At 49.2% G+C, this 17,759-nt stretch overlaps 1 protein-coding gene across 1 annotated transcript in view; it reads right to left on the bottom strand.

Moving 5' to 3' along the window:
• Window positions 1–17,329, bottom strand: part of BTBD7 (BTB domain containing 7) — a 38,963-nt gene extending 21,634 nt beyond the window's left edge. The window contains exon 1 of the mRNA XM_069950043.1: window positions 17,207–17,329. The gene's annotated coding sequence lies outside the window, so the exon portion shown is untranslated. The remainder of the gene's footprint in view (window positions 1–17,206) is intronic.
• Window positions 17,330–17,759: the final 430 nt, after the last annotated feature.

Genomic DNA, 17,759 nt, shown 5'->3' with positions numbered 1-17,759 from the left:
TGAACAAGCACCATGACGTATGATATGAAATAAGGTATGAAAAACGCTAAATTTACCCTTTACACCTGTGTAGAGATGTCAGAATGCACAAAGGGGGGGACAGTGTCACTTTAAGCTCTATTTACTTCAATGGAACTGAGTTTCAAAACCCCACCCAAACTGGAGACAACAGTAGGGGGAAAGTGGCCAGCTGGATAACCCCTTTAATTGCAAACTGCACCTAAACTGGTCGTGCTGTCTTTGAAACAAAGTGGCCATGTTTTTGTAGCACTGGATAACCCCTTTAATTCGGTCTGCACTGCAAGCGCCATCCACAGGCAGGAGCGCTGCTCTGCAGGCAAAGGTTAGGAGGTGAAGTAAAGCTAAACCAGAGGAAACCAAAGGTCATCCTCCCCCAGATTATAAAGTGACGTCATATCCTAGTGATCCATGTATAAGATGGGAATAGCCCTTGTCCTAACAACCCTCTGTGCACCCTAATGCTCTGTGAGCGAGGACGCTGTGGTACAATCATGGTGACTATCCCGTACAGGGTATTATCCTCTGACATTCCCTGCCGGACCTTTACATGTAGATCCAGCCAGAGCCCAACATCCCACAACACCAACAGAGCATCTCCGTCCTAAAGACGACTTCCAGCACATCTGGAGAACATATGAAACAATACAAGAAGTGTGCAAGTTTAACATTTACCCCAAACCCATCCAGTGATGGGACCTCTGCTCTCCAGCTCCAGTGCATGTCATGCAGCCATCACTAACTAATACCGCTCGTCTCTACTCCTCACCACGTCAGGATCTCTCTACATATACCCATCCATTGTAATCCTCATAGCCTGATCCACTCTACATATACCCATCCATTGTAATACTTATAGCCAGATCCACGCTACATATACCGATCCATTGTAATCCTCATAGCCAGATCCACTCTACATATACCCATCCATTGTAATCCTCATAGCCTGATCCACGCTACATATACCGATCCATTGTAATCCTCATAGCCTGATCCACTCTACATATACCGATCCATTGTAATCCTCATAGCCTGATCCACTCTACATATACCGATCCATTGTAATCCTCATAGCCTGATCCATGCTACATATACCCATCCATTGTAATCCTCATAGCCTGATCCACTCTACATATACCGATCCATCGTAATCCTCATAGCCTGATCCACGCTACATATACCCATCCATTGTAATCCTCATAGCCTGATCCACGCTACATATACCGATCCATTGTAATCCTCATAGCCAGATCCACTCTACATATACCCATCCATTGTAATCCTCATAGCCTGATCCACGCTACATATACCGATCCATTGTAATCCTCATAGCCTGATCCACTCTACATATACCGATCCATTGTAATCCTCATAGCCTGATCCACTCTACATATACCGATCCATTGTAATCCTCATAGCCTGATCCATGCTACATATACCCATCCATTGTAATCCTCATAGCCTGATCCACTCTACATATACCCATCCATTGTAATCCTCATAGCCAGATCCACGCTACATATACCGATCCATTGTAATCCTCATAGCCTGATCCACGCTACATATACCGATCCATTGTAATCCTCATAGCCTGATCCACGCTACATATACCGATCCATTGTAATCCTCATAGCCAGATCCACTCTACATATACCCATCCATTGTAATCCTCATAGCCTGATCCACTCTACATATACCGATCCATTGTAATCCTCATAGCCTGATCCACTCTACATATACCGATCCATTGTAATCCTCATAGCCAGATCCACTCTACATATACCGATCCATTGTAATCCTCATAGCCTGATCCACGCTACATATACCGATCCATTGTAATCCTCATAGCCTGATCCACTCTACATATACCCATCCATTGTAATCCTCATAGCCAGATCCACTCTACATATACCGATCCATTGTAATCCTCATAGCCTGATCCACTCTACATATACCGATCCATTGTAATCCTCATAGCCTGATCCACGCTACATATACCGATCCATTGTAATCCTCATAGCCTGATCCACTCTACATATACCCATCCATTGTAATCCTCATAGCCTGATCCACTCTACATATACCCATCCATTGTAATCCTCATAGCCTGATCCACTCTACCTGTCCCCCTCATACTCCGCTCACATTATTATTATACCTCCTCATACTCCGCTCACATTATTATTATTATACCTTCTTATACTCCGCTCACATTATTATACCTCCTCATACTCCGCTCACATTATTATTATTATACCTCCTCATACTCCGCTCACATTATTATTATTATACCTCCTCATACTCCGCTCACATTATTATTATACCTCCTCATACTCCGCTCACATTATTATTATTATACCTCCTCATACTCCGCTCACATTATTATTATTATACCTCCTCATACTCCGCTCACATTATTATTATTATACCTCCTCATACTCCGCTCACATTATTATTATTATACCTCCTCATACTCCGCTCACATTATTATTATTATACCTTCTTATACTCCGCTCACATTATTATACCTCCTCATACTCCGCTCACATTATTATACCTCCTCATACTCCGCTCACATTATTATTATTATACCTCCTCATACTCCGCTCACATTATTATTATTATACCTTCCTATACTCCGCTCACATTATTATACCTCCTCATACTCAGCTCACATTATTATTATACCTCCTCATACTCCGCTCACATTATTATTATTATACCTTCCTATACTCCGCTCACATTATTATACCTCCTCATACTCAGCTCACATTATTATACCTCCTCATACTCAGCTCACATTATTATTATACCTCCTCATACTCCGCTCACATTATTATTATACCTCCTCATACTCCGCTCACATTATTATTATTATACCTCCTCATACTCCGCTCACATTATTATTATACCTCCTCATACTCCGCTCACATTATTATTATACCTCCTCATACTCCGCTCACATTATTATTATACCTCCTCATACTCCGCTCACATTATTATTATTATACCTCCTCATACTCCGCTCACATTATTATTATTATACCTCCTCATACTCTGCTCACATTATTATTATACCTCCTCATACTCCGCTCACATTATTATTATTATACCTCCTTATACTCCGCTCACATTATTATTATACCTCCTCATACTCCGCTCACATTATTATTATACCTCCTCATACTCTGCTCACATTATTATTATACCTCCTCATACTCCGCTCACATTATTATTATTATACCTCCTCATACTCCGCTCACATTATTATTATTATACCTCCTCATACTCCGCTCACATTATTATTATTATACCTCCTCATACTCCGCTCACATTATTATTATTATACCTCCTCAGTCCCCTCATACTCCGCAGCTGCTGACTCTCTTGCAAGAACAGAGCAAGGACTGGAAATAAGCTGAATAACTTTAAGTGGGAAATTTCCGGCATTAAATTTTCCATTCTCACAGTAAATCGCTTTAAATCCACCAAGAAGGCTCCATTGTTCCACATAAAGTCCATGTAATGCTGCACCTGACACCGGCATCAATCTACAGGAGGACGACGCCTTAGTTTTTGTACCAATCTGGAGTTACTTCTCCATTTGATCAATTGCATTCAGAGCTGCATTCTTAATTCTGCTGGTTGTCCACGGAAACAAAATCCGATTTAGCTCCTCCAGTACCAGAGATGCCACCCAATACAGGAGGTGTGATTGTCATCCGAGCTCCCATAATACACTGCTCTATGGTCAGGGCTCCCATAATACACTGCTCTATGGTCAGGGCTCCCATAATACACTGCTCTATGGTCAGGGCTCCCATAATACACTGCTCTATGGTCAGGGCTCCCATAATACACTGCTCTATGGTCAGGGCTCCCATAATACACTGCTCTATGGTCAGGGCTCCCATAATACACTGCTCTATGGTCAGGGCTCCCATAATACACTGCTCTATGGTCAGGGCTCCCATAATACACTGCTCTATGGTCAGGGCTCCCATAATACACTGCTCTATGGTCAGGGCTCCCATAATACACTGCTCTATGGTCAGGGCTCCCATAATACACTGCTTTATAAGCATTGTAAACCTACAGAAATATAATGTTTGCTTTACATAAATGAGAATAAAGCTCCATCCTCTTTGGTTACTGGCTTATTCTGAGCTCTGTAGTCCCCTTCATTACAGACTGCAATTACATACCACTTCCCCAATCTCTGGCAAAGCTACAACTCCCATCATGCCCCAGCAGGCCATGGTTGTAGTATGTGATCACCTGCTCTTCAATCACTGGCTGGGAGTTGTGGAGGAAAGTGCAAATGCTTGCCAGGTACTATCAAACACTGTTGGGGCATGCTGGGAGTTGTAGTTCTTCAACAGGTGGAGAACACTCACATCTAATATGACTAATCTCTAGAGCAGGGATGGGAAACCTTCTGCTCTCCAGCTGTTGCAAAACTACAATTCCCATCATGCCTGGACAGGCTTTGGCTGAAGGTTCCCCATCCTCGCTCTAGAGGGAACAAATGATTGGTCTAGATAAAGTCCAGATGTCTCCTCTGATGGAAGACGACAGAGACCCATCCCGCAAACCATCCACCACGACCCCGACCCACGTACAATAAGCAGAATATAAGCCGGGCGCAGCAGCCATAATGTGTTCAATGTGCTGACGCATGAAAGGACGAGGATCGGGTAATGATGGGTCTGAGCTCTTAACCCTATAATAACCTGACATCACCAAGTCTCCTAGTGACCGGCCCCGTCATCTGTGACTTCTGAGAAAGAAAGGGGGGGGTGGGTGTCAAAAATGACAGCTTCCTGTCATCACTTCATCTGTAATACCTGTGTAGTGCGTTATCAGGGCTGCGGCACAAAGATGGCGGCAACTAAAGACTACACCGCAGACTGACCCCGCAGAATAGGTGTAGGGACATGGAGGAGCAGTCACTGCTGCCATATCTGCGGCTTTCTCCTGTTAGGTGCGACAGGTCCCCAAACACATAGATAATGGCGGATTTGTTTTTCAGAATTGATGACCATCAATGCACCTTCCCACTATGACCCCAGGACGGGGATCCTCTGCAGACTGTAATGGAGGTCGGGGGGCTTCTGTCTGTATCTATGATCCCAGGGTGGGGATCCTCTGCAGACTGTAATGGAGGTCGGGGGGCTTCTGTCTGTATCTATGACCACAGGATGGGGATCCTCTGCAGACTGTAATGGAGGTCGGGGGGCTTCTGTCTGTATCTATGACTCCAGGAGGGGGATCCTCCGCAGACTGTAATGGAGGTCGGGGGCTTCTGTCTGTATCTATGACCCCAGGACGGGGATCCTCTGCAGACTGTAATGGAGGTCGGGGGCTTCTGTCTGTATCTAGGACGGGGATCCTCTGCAGACTGTAATGGAGGTCGGGGGGCTTCTGTCTGTATCTAGGACGGGGATCCTCTGCAGACTGTAATGGAGGTCGGGGGGCTTCTGTCTGTATCTATGACCACAGGATGGGGATCCTCTGCAGACTGTAATGGAGGTCGGGGGGCTTCTGTCTGTATCTATGATCCCAGGACGGGGATCCTCTGCAGACTGTAATGGAGGTCGGGGGCTTCTGTCTGTATCTATGACCCCAGGACGGGGATCCTCCGCAGACTGTAATGGAGGTCGGGGGGCTTCTGTCTGTATCTATGACCCCAGGACGGGGATCCTCTGCAGACTGTAATGGAGGTCAGGGGGCTTCTGTCTGTATCTATGATCCTAGGACGGGGATCCTCTGCAGACTGTAATGGAGGTCGGGGGGCTTCTGTCTGTATCTATGATCCCAGGACGGGGATCCTCCGCAGAATGTTATGGAGGTCAGTGCCATCACGCTATGACAGCAAGAGAGAGAAAGGACAAACTGGATTAAGCTGAATCTGAATAGAGGAGAAGTGGCGGCCGGACTCCCATCATCAGCGCTTTCATTTACTCAACTCCATTAGCAGAGAGAACAGTCCGGGCCGTGTCAGGGACGCCCCGCGCTCATCTGCATTCACACAAGCACAAAGCTGAGCTGCAGGTAGTGACAAGTGAACAGCTCAGGACTGCTCCAGCCTCACAGCACAGGGGGCTATGGAGGGGGAGGCAAGGGCGGCCCAGCAGTCCATCAGACGTAGCACGCGAGGAGTGCAATACATTATTAACTGCAGTCAGGGAGGAAAACACAAAGCAACACCACCACACACCAGGTACCCCTATACTACACCACCACAACACACCAGGTACCCCTATATTACACCACCACAACACACCAGGTACCCCTATACTACAACAACACCCCCACACACCAGGTACCCCTATACTACACCACCACCACAACACACCAGGTACCCCTATACTACAACAATAACACCCCCACCACCACACACCAGGTACCCCTATACTACACCACCCCCACCACCACACACCAGGTACCCCTATACTACACCACCACAACACACCAGGTACCCCTATACTACAACAACACCCCCACCACCACACACCAGGTACCCCTATACTACACCACCACCACACACCAGGTACCCCTATACTACACCACCACCACACACCAGGTACCCCTATACTACAACACCCCCACCACCACACACCAGGTACCCCTATACTACAACAACAACACCCCCACCACCACACACCAGGTACCCCTATACTACAACACCCCCACCACCACACACCAGGTACCCCTATACTACACCACCACCACACACCAGGTACCCCTATACTACAACAACAACAACCCCCCACCACCACACACCAGGTACCCCTATACTACAACACCACAACACACCAGGTACCCCTATACTACAACAACAACACCCCCACCACCACACACCAGGTACCCCTATACTACAACACCCCCACCACCACACACCAGGTACCCCTATACTACAACACCCCCACCACCACACACCAGGTACCCCTATACTACACCACCATCACACACCAGGTACCCCTATACTACAACAACAACAACCCCCCCACCACCACACACCAGGTACCCCTATACTACAACACCACAACACACCAGGTACCCCTATACTACAACAACAACACCCACACCACAACACACCAGGTACCCCTATACTACAACAACAACACCCCCACCACAACACACCAGGGACCCCTATACTACACCACCACAACACACCAGGTACCCCTATACTACACCACCACCACAACACACCAGGTACCCCTATACTACACCACCACCACAACACACCAGGTACCCCTATACTACACCACCACCACAACACACCAGGTACCCCTATACTGCAGCAACAACACCACCACCCCACACCAGGTACCCCTATACTACAGCACCACCACACACCAGGTACCCCTATACTACACCACCACCACACACCAGGTACCCCTATACTACACCACCACCACACACCAGGTACCCCTATACTACAGCACCACCACACACCAGGTACCCCTATACTACACCACCACCCCACACCAGGTACCCCTATACTACAGCACCACCACACACCAGGTACCCCTATACTACACCACCACCACAACACACCAGGTACCCCTATACTACACCACAACACACCAGGTACCCCTATACTACACCACAACACACCAGGTACCCCTATACTACACCACCACCACAACACACCAGGTACCCCTATACTACACCACCACCACAACACACCAGGTACCCCTATACTACACCACCACCACCACAACACACCAGGTACCCCTATACTACACCACCACCACAACACACCAGGTACCCCTATACTACACCACCACCACAACACACCAGGTACCCCTATACTACACCACCACCACAACACACCAGGTACCCCTATACTACACCACCACACACCAGGTACCCCTATACTGCAGCAACACCACCACCCCACACCAGGTACCCCTATACTACAGCACCACCACACACCAGGTACCCCTATACTACAGCACCACCACACACCAGGTACCCCTATACTACAGCACCACCACACACCAGGTACCCCTGTACTACACCACACCAGGTACCCCTATACTACAACTCCACCACACACCAGGTACCCCTATACTACAACTCCACCACACACCAGGTACCCCTATACTACAACTCCACCACACACCAGGTACCCCTATACTACAACTCCACCACACACCCCTTTACAACACCATCCCCACCACACACCAGGTACCCCATTACAACACCATCCCCACCACACACCAGGTACCCCTTTACAACACCATCCCCACCACACACCAGGTACCCCTTTACAACACCATCCCCACCACACACCAGGTACCGCATACTACAACACCACATACCCCTGTACTAAGACACCATCCCCACTACACACCAGGTACCACTGTACTAAAACCCCCACCACACACCAAGTATCCCTGTACTACAACACCACACACACAAAGCGCCCCTGTACAACAACAACAACACCACACACGGCGGCCCTGTGCACCAAATAAAAGTGCACACTGTAAGGTGCTTGTGCACTATAAAAGGATAACCACATCTTGCAGTAATGCTATTACCCCAATAATAATCACTGCAGGTCATTAAATTCATGGAAAATATAAGAGGAAAAAAACTACAAGTCTGCATGTCCTCCCCACTTTCCCCATTCTTTTTCCCTGACACCATCACAGATGGCTTACATGTCAGTATGATCAGCACTTGTATCTGTGAGAACCTTCAAGAGCGGTCATCTGTATTCCTGGTACACATGACACTGGGAAGTGAGTGAGAGGTCCCCAAAACTGCGCTAGAGAATCCCACGGCCCTCCAGGTGCTCCAATACTTCCAATCCCACCAAAGTATCAGCTCTCCAGCCACGGGGGGATTTGTAGTTTTGCAACAGCTGGAGGACTGAAGGTTCTCCTCCCCAGCTCTAGTTCATTGCCTCTTGAAGTTGTGCAGCAGTGTAAAGCATAGTGCACTGCAGCAGAACGGCCGGAGCCTATGGTGAGACAGGAGGCGAGTACAGACAATGCAGTTACTGTACTCCATCATAGCGCTGCTGTTATTACGGAGAAGGGCTAAAGTGCACCTGCAGAAAATAAATAGCCGGAAACTATTAGAGACAGCCCCAGGTATATGATCAGACCCTGAACAACCACTTTAAGAACCGACTGCAAAGATGGCCGGCAATGCCCCCGAGACAGCCCCCCGGGAGCATCCGTACATCCTCCATTAGTGATCTATTATTAAAGAGACACAGGGCATGTGCATCCAGCTCCTGAGGTATCGGCTTCTGCTATCTCCTCACCCACCATAAGACATCCTAAGGCCCTGTTCACACGGAGGCAGAGTCAATGGCTACGACACATCTCTGATGGATATATCTTACAGGACATGAGAGTTGTAGTTCTGCAGCAGCTGGAGGGCCACAGATTAGGGGACACTGCACTGAGTTCTGCGTCTATTCCTAAAACTAATGCTAAGTTTACACGGAGGGATAATTCGCCCAATCGGTCGTTTAACGATTTTGAAGCAACAATTTGGTTTTTATAACGATCAGCATTTAGACTAATTAATTGTTACAAAAATCGTTTGAAAATTCGTAAGAAAAATCGTTATTGCGATCATTTTTAAGATCGCTTAAGCCCATTTTTTACATAGAGTAAATCGGTGAAAGACTGTTTACATGAAGCGATCTGCGAATTTTCAGCGAACGATGATTTAAGAACATGTTGAAAGATCCAAATGAACGATTTCTAGCTCGTCGTTTGATCGTTTGCTGTGTTTACACGGTACGAATATCGCTCAAATGTGATCGTTTAAGCGTCACTCCTCCTCATCCTCTGCTGTTATATCCCAAACATGGTGAATACAGCCAGAAAGCTAGTGAGGGATGACGGCCATCACCAATAAGTATATATTATATACTGCTCACTATTACCGAGCTTATCACATACAGTATCACTGACACTAATCACAGTACACATAGACACGGCTTATTACTGGAAACAGTCAGCAAGCTGGTAGATAAACACATCCCAACAAGTCAGCGGAGCACCTATAACACAGGGGTATAAAGACACCAGCCCTAATGTAAAATCACCCCAAAGGGCTCTGACACTGAACAAGGAGGGAATGCTGAGAGATTTCTCCATTACAGAATAGTGAGTGCAGCTCCGGAGTATAATGCAGGATGTAGGGGATGGTAGTACAGGGGCGCACACATGACCCCATTATGGTTCATGCAGCCGTCTGTACGGGTGGGGGGGGGGGGGGGGGGGGGGAAGCCTTCATAAACATGCTGAGGTGTACAGGAGCGGCCTTTCTATAAGAGTCCTTCTATAAAGAGCCATAATGTGACACTTCATGAACTTCTTAGGCTTTACGGAAGTCCCCAATCATTAGATCAATGTCCATCACAATACCAGGGCTGGCGCTGGTACCTCCCCGACTCCTGGCACCAATGATATACAACGCTCATTACAAATGCAAATCAATAGGAAAACCATTAACCCTGAACAATACGCAGAGTCTGTTGTCTGGGTGAATGAGCAGCAGCAATAATTCTGTGAAGTGGTCAGAGAGCTGGCAGAACACACAATGGGAGCAGTATGAGAAGCCGACGATGGCCGCCGCTCTGCTCCGGCCCATACCTACACATACCTCTGTGTTATCAATCCCGTAAGCAACGTCCCAGAGATAACAGACGGACATTACTACCTTATCAATACAATGCCTGGGCGTCTATTTAACAGGGTACTTGTGTGAAAAGGTTTTTCAGCTGTTTTCAGAAAGTTTTGGAGATTTGCAAATTACTTCTATTAAAAACCTTCAGTGTTCCAGTACTTATCAGCTGCTGTATGTCCTGCAGGAAGTGGTGCAGGACATACAGCAGTCGATAAGTGCTGGAAGACTGGAGATTTATATATAACTTTTTGACACCAATGAAAATAAATCTAGGGTTCCCCTTTAACAGACTATAGGGGACTTAACAGAAGGCACCCCCTTAGAAGTTACTTCTGCAACCAAGGCTGCATTCAGTTTTGCAACCAGGTGTAAGGCTACATTCACATGCCCCATAATGACGGCACAGACAATTTTAGGAACCATTCAAGTAAATGCAGCCATTCACACAATCCGTGCCACGACCCCCACCACAAAAAAATAGGGCATGTGCTAGTGCGCATTGTGGCACGGATCCCCATCCCCCACGCCTGGCAGCAGAGATGACAGGAGTGTATAATGTGCGCTTCTGTCATGGCATCTGACAACTACTCACCTACTCCCCCGCGGCCGGCCGGCTTATATGCTCACAAGAAGTGGCGTGGATTATGCAGCCTTCTTCTCCCGACACAAGCACAAACCAGCGTAGTTCACGCCACTTCCGGAGAGCGTGTGTTAGCCGGCCGCGGGAGAGTAGTAGTCAGATGCAATCACATTATACACTCCTGTCATCTCTGCTGCCGGCCGTTGGGGGGGGGCTCCTCCCCAGGTCATAGCAACGAGGATCACAGCACGGATTGTGTGAATGAGTCCTTAAAGCAAGCCGACACCAGCACCTAATATGATGTGGACTCCTATTAGAAATGCCGCAAAACTACAACTCCCAGTCATAGCGGACAGCCGCAAGGTGGGATCCCTGGTGTAGCTGCAGACTATCAGGGCATGATGGGAGTTGTAGTTCTGCATTAGCTGGGAACACTATCACAGCACAGTCTCCACTACATATATGGATATGCGGACTCTGACCCCCCTGTGTAATTGGCATTTGGCCCCGGTACAAGAATCTCAGTGGACAAGACCGGATTGGGCCCGCCACGGCAGCCTCACACTGGGCCCGCCACGGCAGCCTCACACTGGGCCCGCCACGGCAGCCTCACACTGGGCCCGCCACGGCAGCCTCACACTGGGCCCGCCACGGCAGCCTCACACTGGGCCCGCCACGGCAGCCTCACACTGGGCCCGCCAGTATATGGGGGGGGCATAAGAAGGGGGGATATGTGGGGCAGGTCAGGTCTGGGAGCAGTATATGAGGGGGCACCATAGAAAGGGGGTGTATATAAGGGGCGGAGCAGTATATGAAGGGCAGCAGGTCTGAAGGCAGTATATGGGGGGGGGGGGAGTATATAAGGCGGACCGTTCTGGGGGCAGTATTTAAGGGGGTGCAGGTCTGAGGGCAGTATACGGGGGGGCAGGTCTGGGGCAGTATATATTGGGGGCAGTATATGAGACAATATACGGGGGGGGAGGTCTGGGGCAGTATATATGGGGGGCAGTATATGGGTGGGCAGGTCTGGGGTAGTATATATGGGGGGCAGGTCTGGGCCAGTATATATGGGGGGGGGCAGTATATGAGGAGACAGTATATGGGGGGCAGTATATATGGTGGGGCAGTATATGAAGAGACAGTATATGGGGGAGGTCTGGGGCAGTATATATGGTGGGGGGCAGTATATGAGGAGACAGTATATGGGGGGGCAGTATATGAGGAGACAGTATATGGGGGAGGTCTGGGGCAGTATATATGGGGGCAGGTCTGGGGCAGTATATATGGTGGGGGGCAGTATATGAGGAGACAGTATATGGGGGGCAGTATATATGGGGGGGCAGTATATAAGGAGACAGTATATGGGGGGAGGCAGTATATATGGGGGGCAGTATATAAAGAGACAGTATATGGGGGAGGCAGTATATATGGTGGGGGGCAGTATATGAGGAGACAGTATATGGTGTATACTGGGGCAGTATATGGGTGGGAGCAGTATATATGGATGGGCAGTATATATGGGGGAGCAGTATATAAGGAGACAGTATATGGGGTATACTGGGGCACTATATATGGTGGGGGACATTATATATGAGGAGGCAGTATATATGGGGGGGCAGTATATAAGGAGACAGTATATGGGGTATACTGGGGCCGTATATGGGTGGGGGCAGTATATATAGATGGGCAGTATATGGGTGGGGGCAGTATATATGGGTGGGGGCAGTATATATGGTTGGGGGCAGTATATATGGTTGGGGGCAGTATATATGGTTGGGGGCAGTATATATGGTGGGGGCAGTATATATGGGTGGGGCAGTATATATGGGTGGGGGCAGTATATATGGGTGGGGCAGTATATATGGGTGGGGGCAGTATATATGGGTGGGGGCAGTATATATGGGTGGGGGCAGTATATATGGGTGGGGGCAGTATATATGGGTGGGGGCAGTATATATGGGTGGGGGCAGTATATATGGGTGGGGGCAGTATATATGGGTGGGGGCAGTATATATGGGTGGGGGCAGTATATATAGATGGGCAGTATATGGGTGGGGGCAGTATATATAGATGGGCAGTATATATGGGTGGGGGCAGTATATATAGATGGGCAGTATATATGGGTGGGGGCAGTATATATGGTGGGGGCAGTATATGGGGTATACTGGGGCAGTATATATGGGTGGGGGCAGTATATATGGGTGGGGGCAGTATATATGGGTGGGGGCAGTATATATGGTGGGGGCAGTATATATGGTGGGGGCAGTATATATGGTGGGGGCAGTATATATGGTGGGGGCAGTATATATGGTGGGGGCAGTATATATGGATAGGGGCAGTATATATGGTGGGGGCAGTATATATGGTGGGGGCAGTATATATGGGTGGGGGCAGTATATATGGGTGGGGGCAGTATATATGGTGGGGGCAGTATATATGGTGGGGGCAGTATATATGGTGGGGGGCAGTATATATGGGTGGGGGCAGTATATATGGGTGGGGCAGTATATATGGGTGGGCAGTATATATGGGTGGGGGCAGTATATATGGGTGGGGGCAGTATATATGGATGGGCAGTATATATGGGTGGGGGCAGTATATATGGGTGGGGGCAGTATATATGGGTGGGGGCAGTATATATGGGTGGGGGCAGTATATATGGGTGGGGGCAGTATATATGGGTGGGGGCAGTATATATGGATGGGCAGTATATATGGGTGGGGGCAGTATATATGGGTGGGGGCAGTATATATGGATGGGCAGTATATATGGGTGGGGGCAGTATATATGGATGGGCAGTATATATGGGTGGGGGCAGTATATATGTGTGGGGGCAGTATATATGGGTGGGGGCAGTATATATGGGTGGGGGCAGTATATATAGATGGGCAGTATATATGGGTGGGGGCAGTATATATAGATGGGCAGTATATATGGGTGGGGGCAGTATATATGGTGGGGGCAGTATATGAGATATGGGTGGGGCAGTATATGGGGTATACTGGGGCAGTATATATGGATGGGCAGTATATGGGTGGGGGCAGTATATATGGGTGGGGGCAGTATATATGGATGGGCAGTATATGGGTGGGGGCAGTATATATGGGTGGGGGCAGTATATATGGTGGGGGCAGTATATGGGGTATACTGGGGCAGTATATATGGTGGGGGCAGTATATATGGGTGGGGGCAGTATATATGGGTGGGGGCAGTATATATGGGTGGGGGCAGTATATATGGGTGGGGGCAGTATATATGGGTGGGGGCAGTATATATGGTGGGGGCAGTATATATGGTGGGGGCAGTATATATGGTGGGGGCAGTATATATGGGTGGGGGCAGTATATATGGGGGGGGGCAGTATATATGGGTGGGGGCAGTATATATGGGTGGGGGCAGTATATATGGGTGGGGGCAGTATATATGGGTGGGGGCAGTATATATGGGTGGGGGCAGTATATATGGATGGGCAGTATATATGGGTGGGGGCAGTATATATGGATGGGCAGTATATATGGGTGGGGGCAGTATATATGTGTGGGGGCAGTATATATGGGTGGGGGCAGTATATATAGATGGGCAGTATATATGGGTGGGGGCAGTATATATAGATGGGCAGTATATATGGGTGGGGGCAGTATATATGGTGGGGGCAGTATATGAGATATGGGTGGGGCAGTATATGGGGTATACTGGGGCAGTATATATGGATGGGCAGTATATGGGTGGGGGCAGTATATATGGATGGGCAGTATATGGTGGGGGCAGTATATATGGATGGGCAGTATATATGGATGGGCAGTATATATGGGTGGGGGGGCAGTATATATGGGTGGGGGGCAGTATATATGGGTGGGGGGCAGTATATATGGGTGGGGGGCAGTATATATGGATGGGGGCAGTATATATGGATGGGGGCAGTATATATGGATGGGCAGTATATATGGATGGGCAGTATATATGGATGGGCAGTATATATGGGTGGGGGCAGTATATGGTGGGGGCAGTATATGGTGGGGGCAGTATATGGTGGGGGGCAGTATATATGGGTGGGGGCAGTATATATGGGTGGGGGCAGTGTATATGGGTGGGGGCAGTATATGGTGGGGGCAGTATATGGTGGGGGCAGTATATATGGGTGGGCAGTATATATGGGTGGGGGCAGTATATGGTGGGGGCAGTATATATGGTGGGGGCAGTATATATGGTGGGGGCAGTATATATGGTGGGGGCAGTATATATGGGTGGGGGCAGCATATATGGGTGGGGGCAGCATATATGGGTGGGGGCAGCATGTATGGGTGGGGGCAGCATGTATGGGTGGGGGCAGCATGTATGGGTGGGGGCAGCATGTATGGGTGGGGGCAGCATGTATGGGTGGGGGCAGCATATATGGGTGGGGGCAGTATATATGGGTGGGGGCAGTATATATGGGTGGGGGCAGTATATATGGGTGGGGGCAGTATATATGGGTGGGCAGTATATATGGTGGGGGCAGTATATATGGGTGGGCAGTATATATGGTGGGGGCAGTATATATGGGTGGGGGCAGTATATATGGGTGGGGGCAGTATATATGGGTGGGGGCAGTATATATGGGTGGGGGCAGTATATATGGATGGGGGCAGTATATATGGATGGGGGCAGTATATATGGATGGGGGCAGTACATATGGATGGGGGCAGTACATATGGTGGGGGCAGTATATATGGTGGGGGCAGTATATATGGTGGGGGCAGTATATATGGATGGGGGGCAGTATATATGGTGGGGGCAGTATATATGGGTGGGGGCAGTATATATGGGTGGGGGCAGTATATATGGGTGGGGGCAGTATATATGGGTGGGGGCAGTATATATGGGTGGGGGCAGTATATATGGGTGGGGGGCAGTATATATGGGTGGGGGCAGTATATATGGATGGGGGGCAGTATATATGGTGGGGGCAGTATATATGGATAGGGGCAGTATATATGGATGGGCAGTATATATGGATAGGGGCAGTATATATGGATAGGGGCAGTATATATGGATGGGGGCAGTATATATGGATGGGGCAGTATATATGGATGGGGCAGTATATATGGATGGGGGCAGTATATATGGATGGGGGCAGTATATATGGGTGGGGGGCAGTATATATGGGTGGGGGCAGTATATATGGATGGGGGGCAGTATATATGGATGGGGGCAGTATATATGGCTGGGGGCAGTATATATGGCTGGGGCAGTATATATGGCTGGGGGCAGTATATATGGCTGGGGGCAGTATATATGGGTGGGGGCAGTATATATGGGTGGGGGGCAGTATATATGGGTGGGGGCAGTATATGGGGTAGGTGGGGGCAGTATATATGGATGGGGGGCAGTATATATGGATGGGGGGCAGTATATATGGATGGGGGCAGTATATATGGGTGGGGGGCAGTATATATGGGTGGGGGGCAGTATATATGGGTGGGGGGCAGTATATATGGGTGGGGGGGCAGTATATATGGGTGGGGGCAGTATATATGGGTGGGGGCAGTATATATGGGTGGGGGCAGTATATATGGGTGGGGGGCAGTATATATGGGTGGGGGCAGTATATATGGGTGGGGGGCAGTATATATGGGTGGGGGGCAGTATATATGGGTGGGGGGCAGTATATATGGGTGGGGGCAGTATATATGGATAGGGGCAGTATATATGGTGGGGGCAGTATATATGGATAGGGGCAGTATATATGGATAGGGGCAGTATAGGAAGCTCAGCACAGTTGGGGGAGGGGCAGCACGGTGTAATATAGGGGGGCGCGGTACAGGGTGAGGGGTCCTATAAGAATAGAAGCGCCATGAGAGCAGAGGGCCCCGGCAGCCCCTCCGGTCACTGACAGGATCCCCCATAGCGGAGGCCCCGACCGCCCCACAGCCCTCCGTCTCCTCCCCGCCTGACACTCACTTCCCGGCGGCTCAGCAGCTCCAGGCTCTTCCCGTCTGCTCCGCCGCGGCCATCACTCCGGTAATAGGCGGCCCCAAGCTCCCCTCCGCCTCAGAGCCCCGCCAGCGCCATCTTGTCTCTTTCCCCTCCCTCAGCCTACGTCACCAGCCGAGCGGCGGTCACGTGACCCGACGTGACGTCACCAGTGCATCTCCGGACTGTTCTGAGGGGAGCGCGGCGCTACCGGTGTATCTAATCCTAACCTGTGTGATACTGTGTGCTGAGCCGTGTATCTCATCCTAACCCGTGTGATACTGGGTGCTGCTGAGCCGTGTATCTAATCCTAACCTGTGTGATACTGTGTGCTGAGCCGTGTATCTAATCCTAACCTGTGTGATACAGTGTGCTGCTGAGCCGTGTATCTAATCCTAACCTGTGTGATACTGTGTGCTGCTGAGCCGTGTATCTAATCCTAACCCTTGTGATACAGTGTGCTGCTGAGCCGTGTATCTAATCCTAACCTGTGTGATACTGTGTGCTGAGCCGTGTATCTAATCCTAACCCGTGTGATACT

The sequence above is a fragment of the Dendropsophus ebraccatus genome, chromosome 13 (genome assembly GCF_027789765.1).
Source record: "Dendropsophus ebraccatus isolate aDenEbr1 chromosome 13, aDenEbr1.pat, whole genome shotgun sequence".
Taxonomy (NCBI): Eukaryota; Metazoa; Chordata; class Amphibia; order Anura; family Hylidae; genus Dendropsophus; species Dendropsophus ebraccatus.
The sequence above is the reverse complement of the archived record's forward strand: the minus strand, read 5'-3'. Positions and strand labels throughout refer to the sequence as shown.